Source organism: Geospiza fortis, unplaced genomic scaffold (assembly GCF_000277835.1).
Source record: "Geospiza fortis unplaced genomic scaffold, GeoFor_1.0 scaffold13, whole genome shotgun sequence".
Lineage (NCBI taxonomy): Eukaryota > Metazoa > Chordata > Aves > Passeriformes > Thraupidae > Geospiza > Geospiza fortis.
In genome coordinates, this window is record NW_005054384.1 from 1,694,946 (window position 1) to 1,705,448 (window position 10,503).

General features: G+C 40.5%; 1 protein-coding gene across 1 annotated transcript in view; it reads right to left on the bottom strand.

Annotated features, from left to right (window-relative positions):
• Positions 1-10,503, bottom strand: part of EPS8 (epidermal growth factor receptor pathway substrate 8) — a 127,540-nt gene that overhangs the window by 89,111 nt on the left and 27,926 nt on the right. Inside the window, 1 exon segment of the mRNA XM_005425301.2 lies at positions 5,263-5,402. The gene's annotated coding sequence lies outside the window, so the exon portion shown is untranslated.

A 10,503-nucleotide genomic window follows, 5' to 3' on the forward strand; every position in this document is an offset into this window, starting at 1 on the left:
TTTTGGACAATAATATTTCTCTCTTTCCTTCTATGGAGTGCCTTTGCCAGTCTCTTGCTCTACCTGCTCGCCTTCCTCAAGGGCAGGTAAGGAGACAAAGCTCAGGTGTCATAAGGCACAAAATAAGGCACAAAACAAGGCACAAAATAAATAAGGCACAAAATAAGGCACAAAATAAGGCACATCAGCTCCCCTGTCACACAAGGGAGCAGAGGCACTGCTTGCCATCACCCAGGCTCCTGCTGCCTGCTGGGAAAGCGACCAGGGGAAGTGGTGAGGAGATCTCTGCCATGTCAATAACCAGCTCTGAGACAGGTTTAACTGATTTTGGGAGCCCAAATCTCTGCCAGGGTACACACTCAGATGTGGGGGTGAGAAACCCTGGGCTTTGTTTGATCTGCCAGAGCCACACAGGCTCACACACCCTCTGCAAAGGTTATTCATCACCAGAGCAACCTCCAAACAAAGGTGGGAGCCAAGTCAGACGGGCTGGCTTCACCCAGCCCTGTCCCTCTGATGGCAGAGGGCAAAGGTGCTCTCCACCTGCACCCTACAGGGGACTTTAGTTTGTTGGGTTTGTTTTTACGTCACTGGGTCCCACAATTCCACTTTGAGCACCCCAGCCTGCATGCCCAGAGCAGAGAATGGCCACACTGATGCATCAAGCAATAAAATTCTTCTATAACCCCAGATTAAAGGAGAGAGAAGATCCCCAACTCCTTCTTGCCCCGCGGTGAGCCAGTGCCATGTTCCGTGACACACCACTGTCACCCCACCCTCTCCCCAGGGACCAGGAATAGCTGCTGTAAAATAAACACCCCACCTAAAGCCAAGAAAACCCCAGTGTGTTTAACTACCATGCTGTCCTTCCTCTCCCTTCTCCACTTCTTTTCCTCACAATCTCACTCCACGGGAGATTAACGATTTTGAAAATGCCACAAAAATCCAACCGAGACAATAAAATAATTGCAAACTCAGCACAAATGAAAAGCAGAGTGGGGTGTTTTTTCCCCCTAAATCTGGAAAGAACAAACCCTGATACTTCCCCAGTCACTGGAGGAAAGAGAGTATGATCATTTCTAAACCTTTCCAACCACCAGGCAGGAGGAAAAAGCAGAGTCTGTAATGACAAGCTGTCAACACTCGGCGAGCAGCGTGGCTCTGGTTTGTGACACTGAGCTTTTCCCTGCAGAGCCAGGCTCGTGGGCACCAGCAGCCCTCACCACATGCAATGACAACCCTGAAAATGCCCACATGTCTCTACCTGTCCTAAGGCACATCCCCCACCTGAGCAGCCAGGATTTAAAAGATAGGATCACCTTTTGTTTTGAATTGTGGGATTAAAAAAAAATCCAATGGTTATGAGGAATTTTGTTTTTTAAATCAAAGCCACAGGTGATTGGAGCGGATAATAAAATCTCATTATCTCTCATTTACTCCTGTCAAGAAGTAGAAGTTAATTTTTGCTGTAGTAAAATCATCAGGAATATCCATCCAGCTTCGTGGTTTTGGATCTAAGCAAAATTTATGTTAACAAAAGGGTGGTTTGATTTATACCAAGGGCTTAAGCTATCATTCCTCTTGAGTTTCAAAACAGTCATTGGTAGCTAACCATTAATCTTTTGCAGCTTATGATGGTTTACAATTGCTGTCAGTGTGTTTCAGCACCCAACCACCTGAGGCAGGAGGTTCATTTACCTGACTCTGCAATATTTCTAATAGCCAACCACTTCAGTGATTTGTATTTCAAGGGTGCCTACAGGAAAGATGAGGACAGACTTTTATCAGGGCCCACTGCAATAGGACAAGAAGTGATAATGGTTTTAAAGTAAAAGGTTGAATTAGAATGGATATAAGGATGTTTTTTACAATGAAGGTGGTAAAAGAGGCTACCCAGAGGGGTGGTGGATGTCCCATCCCTGGAAATATTGATGGCCAGGTTGGATAGGGCTCTGAGAAACCTGGGCTACTTGAACATGTCCCTTCCCATTGCAGAGGGGCTGTACTAGATGGTCTTTAGAGATTCCCCAATGCAAAATATTTTATGATGCCATGATAATACTGTTCTGGCACTATAATTAAGTAGAACTAGAAATTAATTTTAAAAAATAAGAAAAATGTGTAAGAAAATTCAGCTTCCAGATGAAAGTTGAAACTGTAGTTTGCTAAGTGCAGTGCAGAGTTTTGAAACAGCAACGGAGCAGAATTGCAAGCAAAGTGCAAAACACCACTCAACCCCAAGGGCAGGACACTCCCCAGACACCCTGCACTTGGAGTTCTGTGCTCTATAGTGCTCTCAGAAATAGGAAAAAAACCAAAAAACAACTGAAACAACAAACTAAAAACCTGCATTGGAGTTCACACACATTTCTTAAGTGCAGCCATGGGCAAGCCCATGGAACTGGCTGTGCTCAGGGCACTGTGATTGATGGCACAGCACAATCACCACCTGGCCTGATAAGCAGGCACTGGCTTGACTCAGTCTTTATTTGTGAATAAAGCGAATTTTCAAAGCACCTTCTGGTGATGTGCAGTTCCAAAAGGAACCTCTCCACACGGAGATGGGTTCCCACCCCTGTCACAAGGGAGCAAAGGTTTTTGCCTTTTCCCCCATGCAGGCATTCCATCCTGTGAGTCAGGCTGACACCTCAGACACAGCACACAGACATTTGTCCCAAACTGGTGCCCCCCTGACCGAGACACAGATGTGCTTCTGCTGGAATTATCCGGCTTCTAGAAAAATCTGTGGTCCCTAAATTTTAATAATTGAAAATATCTACAAGCAAAAATAAAGTGCGCCTACTCAAGTGACAATGATTTTAAATAAAAACAAAACACTGCTTCAATAACTACCTTGCTTTCTCTATTTCTACACACCCTGAAAATCAACTGCAACAATTTGAAAACCTCTCTCCTCCAAAGCTGCTGCTGTTAGCACTCAAGTTGCTGTATTATTTAAGTACAGGGGCTCAGAATTCTCCAGCAGCAGAAAGGAACTGCATTTACCTTCAGTGGTTCCCAAGACAGCAGCTGCTATGCTTGAACTGAAGCAGGAAAAGCAGCAGAAATAAAAAGAAAAGGAACTTAAGGACAGGTATATTCCAACTTGTTATGTGACAATGGCACCAAATTTGTTTTCCTAAACTTTCCACTAATTAAAGCCTACTTATTTTAGTCTGGCTCAATAGGCTACTGGACCTTGAAATAGTGTACCTGTATTCCTTGCTCTGCCTTTGCCCCCTCCAGCAGAAAGCAGAATTACCCTCATAATTTTTCAGGCCGGGGTGATTTTCCAACTCTGTTGCTAATCAAGGTAGCGCGTACAGCTCAGGACAGCACTGACCTTCAGGTCTTTGTCCAAATATTCCAACCAGCCTTTTTAACAATATGGCAAGCACCTGAAAGAGCCAGACAAGTGCCCTGGATGCATTTTAGCCTTCCTGCACCCATCCTTACAGGGGGCTCCTCCTGCTGCTCCAGAAGAGACCTTCAGGCAGCTCTGCCTAAAGCACAAAGCCCCCACTCTGATATTCAATTCAGCACCTGATGCTGAGCTGTGCCATGCTGATGCTTTAATGGGATTCTTTCCATGTCTAGAGGAGCTATCCCCCACAAATTCCACAGAGATTTTAAAATTATTAGCTACAGCTAAGGACACATGTGTTGTTTTTAATAGTGAACGTGTGTTTTACAGACCAGGCTGCATCTCATCAATGATTCCTTGGTGCCACATTCCCAGGAAAACAGCAGTCAGCCCAGCATGGCAGTTTTAAATAAAGCAGGGGGTTACAGGGTGTAAGACAGCTGTCCGCACATTTACTGTCAAAGAATCACAGCATTTCATCTGCTGCAAGAAGCAGATTGCCATTGTTTTATCAAGGAAAATCACAGATTGGAAAAACTGACTAGAAACCACCTTCCCCTAAAAAAAAATGATGGTTAGCTATTGCCTTTTGTAGAGAGGTTATGTCTGGTATTGAGCTGGAAACAGGATCACTCCTCAGAGGTCAGAACAAGCTCACTCTTTTCTTTACACAGCATCTTCAAAAGGAAGCTGGGGATGAAGTTTGTCTGCACACAGCCACACAGAGGTTTAAACAGGAAAAAAAACCACCCAAATCCATGCACTTCCATAAAAGGCTTTGGGCAGTTTCATTTTCTATTCAGCTGGAAAGGGAGTGAACCAGCATGCACACACACATTTTTAATCACCCTCGTGCTGACAGCAGCCAGTCACTACTTCTGTTATCAGAACCCCACAGCTTGGATTTCCAGGCTATGAAGCACTGAGGAAGAGGGTATAAAATCTCCTCTGGTTAAAAAATGCACAGTGATATCATCTAGTATAACACACAAATGTTATAGAATTGAAGTTTGGCCTCACCAGGACATTACTCATTCAGTGGAGGGAGAGAGGGAAAATAATCCATAAACATACAAATATTAAGGATTTCCTAAGATTAGCTGGTAACCTGGACCACTCTCATATTCTCTGTGAAAAATGTGTATTTTATGATTGGCTTTTCGCAAATATTAAAATGAATATTATATGTGTTATGTTAGAAAGTGATGCTGCATTAGTTTTCTTAAGTGGTGTGATGAATATAGTTTTAGGTTATAACATAATGTTAAAATAGAAACTATGTATGTGAGATTTTTTTTAAGAAAATAATGAGGTACTCAGACCAGATAGCAGCTACAGGACACCCAAATCTTTCAGAGAAAAAGAATTTATTGCTCTATTATCAAAAGAAATGAACTTCTTTTCGCCTTGCTCAGCCATGAAGACACCATAAGAGTTCAGAGGAAGAAGTTGACACTGACCAGACAGAATCCTGTGTTTCAGTGGAATTTATGCATCATGGATGAGGTGTATGAATATGCAACAGGCTGTTGCTTTTAAGTGTTAATCCTCTGTTAACATGTGTCCTTTTTAGGGCTTATTTTGCCCAGAAAGAGCTACTTAGACTGTCCATAACTCTTTGTTTTTATTGTCTCATATTGTCCTAAACGCTAATTGTCCAAATTTTTATTACTCTAATTATATTTCTATTTTTATAACCATTGTATTACTATTAAACTTTTAAAATTTTAAAAACAAGTGATTGGTGTTTTTCACATCCTCTAAGCCCATCAGTCACACTCGGGGAAAAACAAGCGAGGCAGGCCAGTCTGTGCATCCAGAACTCGGAGTTTGTAACAGATGCCAGTGGTTGAAGAGACAGAGAGGAAAGAGAGAAGCTGTGCTCCTGTACAACTCACCAGTGATCACTTGTGCAAACGCCACGTGCCTGGGCTTAGAACTTCAGCCTGGGGAGATGCTGTCCCTGCTACTGCTTAACTCAGCTGGCTGGCATCTCTCCAGAGGCACTCAGAAGGCAGCTGCCCAACAGGACAAATCACTGAAAACAAGAAAAGAAACAGGTTCAGCTTTGCAATTCCACTATACATTACACAATGAGTTCAGCTTGCTAATCCCTGACTTCTTAAAATGTGATTTCCCTCAGTGCATGACAGGGAGAAATGCAGTTCTGGTTAGAGTTCATCACTACTATCAGTGTGAGTTTCCTAAATACCAGTAATGCCAAAAAGAACTGCTCTGTACAGCTAACAGCAACCCCATGGTCAGGATAACTGAACAGCCTCCACCATAAACCCTTCAAATTTTGTTATATCTCAATTTTGAATCTGACATTCAAGATGTTCATCCTTTTTTATTTCATGTCTTTATTCATATCCAACACTTCATTCTAACTTCATTGTAATAGGAGTCACTTCGAGCTTCATAACTGCACTATTCCAGGCACTGACCAGTTCTTCAAATTTTAGCAAATCTGACCAATTTACAGCAGAATTTTCTTATGAATTACTCTCTTTAGGCCTTCATTTTGGCATTATCCCAATCTTGTGTCTTCCATTTCCTCTCCCTTACAAGGCCATCTACACTAAATCCAACTAAAATTAATTAAAACACAGAGATCAATTTGATATAGCAAGAGAAGTAGGAAGAAGCAATACTGAGTCAACTCCAATGAGTTGGGACAAGTGAGAATAGGTCAATTCAGTCAATGTGAATTGATCCAGTGGTTGCACATTAATGTAAAAATGAAGCAGTATATTGTATTAGTTTTTATACTAAACCTTTTCAATCTGCTTATAATATGACCAGAATCTACTGGTCGTTCATCTGTTAATCACCTATTTCTGTTGAAAATGTAACATTTTAATATTTGAAGAGGAGATAAACAATTAATTATTTTTTTTTGACCAGGGAAGTCTCACAGAGGAAAGGACAGAACATGGGCACAACACCTTAGGGCTTTTCATTCATGAGCCTCAGCTTTTCCTAGCCCAGTGACCTCAGGCAAGACTCTCCAGCCTTCCATGCCCATTTTATTCCCTTCAAAACATGGAAAATGTTGGAAAAGATGAAGGAAAAGAAAGAAGAAGGGAAAAGAAAGAAGAAGGGAAAGAAGAAAAGAAAGAAAAGGAGCTACTGGAGCAGCAGAGGGACATAATGATGCTGAGGGGTATGGAGCGCCTCTCTCAAGAGGAGACTGTGGGAGCTGGGCTTGGTTAGTCCAGGGAAGAGAAAACTGAGAGGTCATCTCAATAAACATCTCAAAAGGGTGCCAAGAAGGTGGTGCCAGGCTCTTTTCTGTGGTGCCCAGTGACAGGACAAGGAGCAGTGGCCATAAACGGAAACACAGTAAGTTCCACCTTAACATAAGGAAGAACTTCAACAGAAGGAAGAACTTTACACTGGAACAGCTGCCCAGGGAGGCTGTGGAATCTCCCTTTCCTGGAGATTCACAACCCACCTGTTCTCGTGTAACCTGCTCGAGGTGACCCCTGCCTTGGCAAGGGTGTTGCATGAGATGATCTCCAGAGGTCCCTTCCAACTCTAACTAACGATTGTGTGTGGTTCTGTAAGAATTTTTTTTTAAAAAAAGGACAGACTACACCTCTTTCCTTTCCAATAGTGATTTATAATCTCAGTAGCTTCTTACATAGAAATGAATTCTTCTCAGTGGAATGGAAGACTAAAGAATCCTGCTAAGAAAAGGAAGCAGCAAACAGTAGCACACTCATTGTTTCCAGGCTCCTTATCTCTGAAATTTGTTACAAGTTTTGGGATTCTTATCTGAAAGCCAATGTAAAATAGAAAAGGAAAAAACCAGATTTCACTGGTGAGTTTCTGAACTCCTCCTTGCTGATGTGATTCCTCTGTTTGCTGCCCTGGACATGAGCACAGTTAATGAATAATGACTGTGCAAACAAAATATCAGACAATGATGGGAGGGGGAGGGAAGGGTGAAATGATTGTGTGGGAGGCTCAGATTGGATTTGGCAACAATTAGAAAAATTGATGCCTTTTTAATTATAGGAAAAGGCTTTGCTAGAAAGATAAGGCAGACATGACATTCAAAATACTTTAGTCTTTGGATTTAAATGTATGGAAATAGAAAGTTCAAAAGGTTGGTGTTCTTCATTGTGTTTTCCTTTGATGTTAACAAACACAGCTCTCAAAACTTACATCCAGATGTGTGTGTAAACCCTTAGCTCAATTCCAAGCTGTTACAGACAGATTTGATTTGCTTTTAACACTCTCTAGGAATATTATTTACTACATGCAGGACTGCCTCCCACAGGGTACAGGACATCTTTGTTTTCCCTTCCAGTAAGAGCCCAAGCCAGCAGAAGTTACAGACACTTGAAGAATCAGTCCAGTAATTTATTAACTTTATCACTTAAGATCCTCCCCTGACTGGTTCCGCCAAATATATTATCAAAAGAGGGCACCAGAGATTGCTCCCTGTTTGACTGAGGTTGCACAGTGCACATTTCCTTCTCTGCTCTTACTCCCAATTCTGGCAGCTCCTGCCAGGTTCTCACGGGTGAGAAACGCCTGCTACAAGCACATGAAATGCATTATCCCAGCACTCCTTTAGTAGTAATGATATAATAATTATGATATAATGATGAAATTATATAATGATAAAAAAACCTTATGATGATATCATTTAAAAAGTTTAAAGGAAAAAGGACATTTCTCCACAAAACTCACAAACAATTCCTCAATTACAAAATAAATAAAAACCGTCTTGCAGTTTTACTCTGTGCCTCTACAGCTCTTTCCTTAACATCATATTTACATGATCATTTCTACAATGAGATATAAGCACTTCTAAAAAAGTGCTATTACATAAACCACATTTACTGTCCTAAAATTTATAATCACCATTTCATTATTCAGTATCTTTCATCAGCAGATCTCAAATAATGTTTAGAAGATTTAATTGTGTCAAATTACCAACTACCACAGCAGGTGTGACTTCTAAAGTGAAAGCACAATTACACAAGGCAGTATTTATCCAGGAAATATGGACTGTGATACTTAATCTTGCAAAATAACAGAGAGATAATTTAAAGTAAGGTATCTACAAAGAATAGTGTGTGTGCCAAAAGACTGTTTGTATTGGTTTTACAAAGAGTGGACAGAATGTTCTTTTCCAAAGAACCACAAAACAAACTTCCTGAACCAATGTGAGTTTTCTTTTTGCTTGTATTTAATCCAAGTAAATGTGGCTCAGCCAAACTTATTTAATAAGAAGGGGAAAGAAAAGAATCAATTAGTTTGGCATAACCTTGTCTTGAAAAAGTACAGTCACACGCTCCAAAGGGAGGGGAAATGGTCACCTGAACAGACCTAGAACCACTGCTTCTCTGGGAAATTAGTAATAACAGTAGGAAAGGGCTTTTTGGACTATTTTTAAAACACTTCTTCCACAGCATTATAAGCAGCTGTCATTAACTCTCTTCAATTTTGGGTTTTTTCCTGTTTTTAATGCAAGTCTCTTGATGCACACCAGCAGGGTTTGAGGGTGTGGAAAAGAGAGGGGCAGTGTGTGGAGATGGCAATGCAGCACACAGGAAAAAGAAATCATCACACATCAGTTTATTTAACATCATATTTTGTTCCTATATCAGCCATTTATGTAATCTAGAAAAAGAAAACCAAACCAAAACAAACAAACAAACAAAAACCTAACAAAATCCAAAACTAGCAAAAAACCTCTTCCAAGTTCAGCTTTTACCTCTTTTGGCCTTTCAGGAGCTGATGGGTAAGTGCACAGGGAAAAGCCTCTTTGCAAGGCAAAGATAAAAGCATTACTGGTAAGGTCAAAGGAGACAACACATCCTTTAGTGTGATGCATCTGTAATCCCTGTTTTAGAAGTACTAATGAATTTAAAATTAAAATACATAACACACTCTCTAACCTACAGGGAGATACTGAAACCCCCAAAAACTCTTAATTTCTAACCCTGCAACAAGTCTGCTTGTATGTACATTTGTGAAAGTTTCTTGGCTAACAAAAATTCTCATTTCACCAGATACACAATGCAAAATCCAGCATCTCTAGAAGAACAATTTTTCCCAATGTACCACAGACAGATTGGTCACATTTGCTGCACAAATGCCCATCCCTTCTCTCTGATGGGTAAGGTGCTGCATCATTTTGACAGAATGGCAAAAGAAAAGGAAGCCTCCACATCACTCATGTACCAGTCAGACGCTTAAAAGATTATATTCAAGAGTATAGTTTCAAAATGCTGCACCATAATTCCACTATAGAATAGTTATCCTAAAGAGATGAATAAAATACCACCCAAGAGTGGGATGGATACAAAGAGAGACAGAAATCTGAGGGGAAGACAACAGATCTGCAAAATGTATTTCATGTTACTTATGCTGATGCAAAGCTTTGTAAATCCAGTTTGATGTCTAAAGGTTGTCCACCTTCATTGCCATAGCAGGTCAAAATTATTGCCACCTTTTGAGTTTACACTTTCCTTGGTTCCCTACATCAATGTCAGACTTGGTTTATTCACAGCCAGATATTAGATTTCAGTGGCTACTGTCACAAGCTGTTTCCTTATTTACTTCTGCATTTTTTTTAGCTTCAGCTCCTTACAGAGTAGACAATGAAACCTGGTTTTACTTTTAGATTCCTCCTGCCACAGTGTTTGGTTTTCAAACTCTGCAAGGATCAGGTTTAATAAATTGAAAATAAATCAGAACTATTTTTATTTTGAAATAGGAAACAAATGATATTAGTCTCAGGTATTATAAAAATTCTTTTCATAGATTCAGCTTGGATCCACTTCTGAACCCCAGTGCATTAAAGTTACACTGTCAAATATATTCATATGTAAACTCCTTTCTACCTGCTAGAGGCATATCTTAGTAAAAACCCTACAATTATTATTTTTTCAATTGAACCAAAGAGAGATTATTAATTAAAAAAACCTGCAGAGGCTAAGTTTCTGCTTTCCTGAAGTCAGTACACAGTTGGTCTTACATTTCAACAGACCTGGGATTTCTTGCTAGCACTACAGAACACAAACCTGTCTCTTTAGATACTCACATGGAGTAAACAAAACTCAGAACAGGATATTATTTAGGATTAGATTATTGTCTTCAAATACCACTGCAGACTG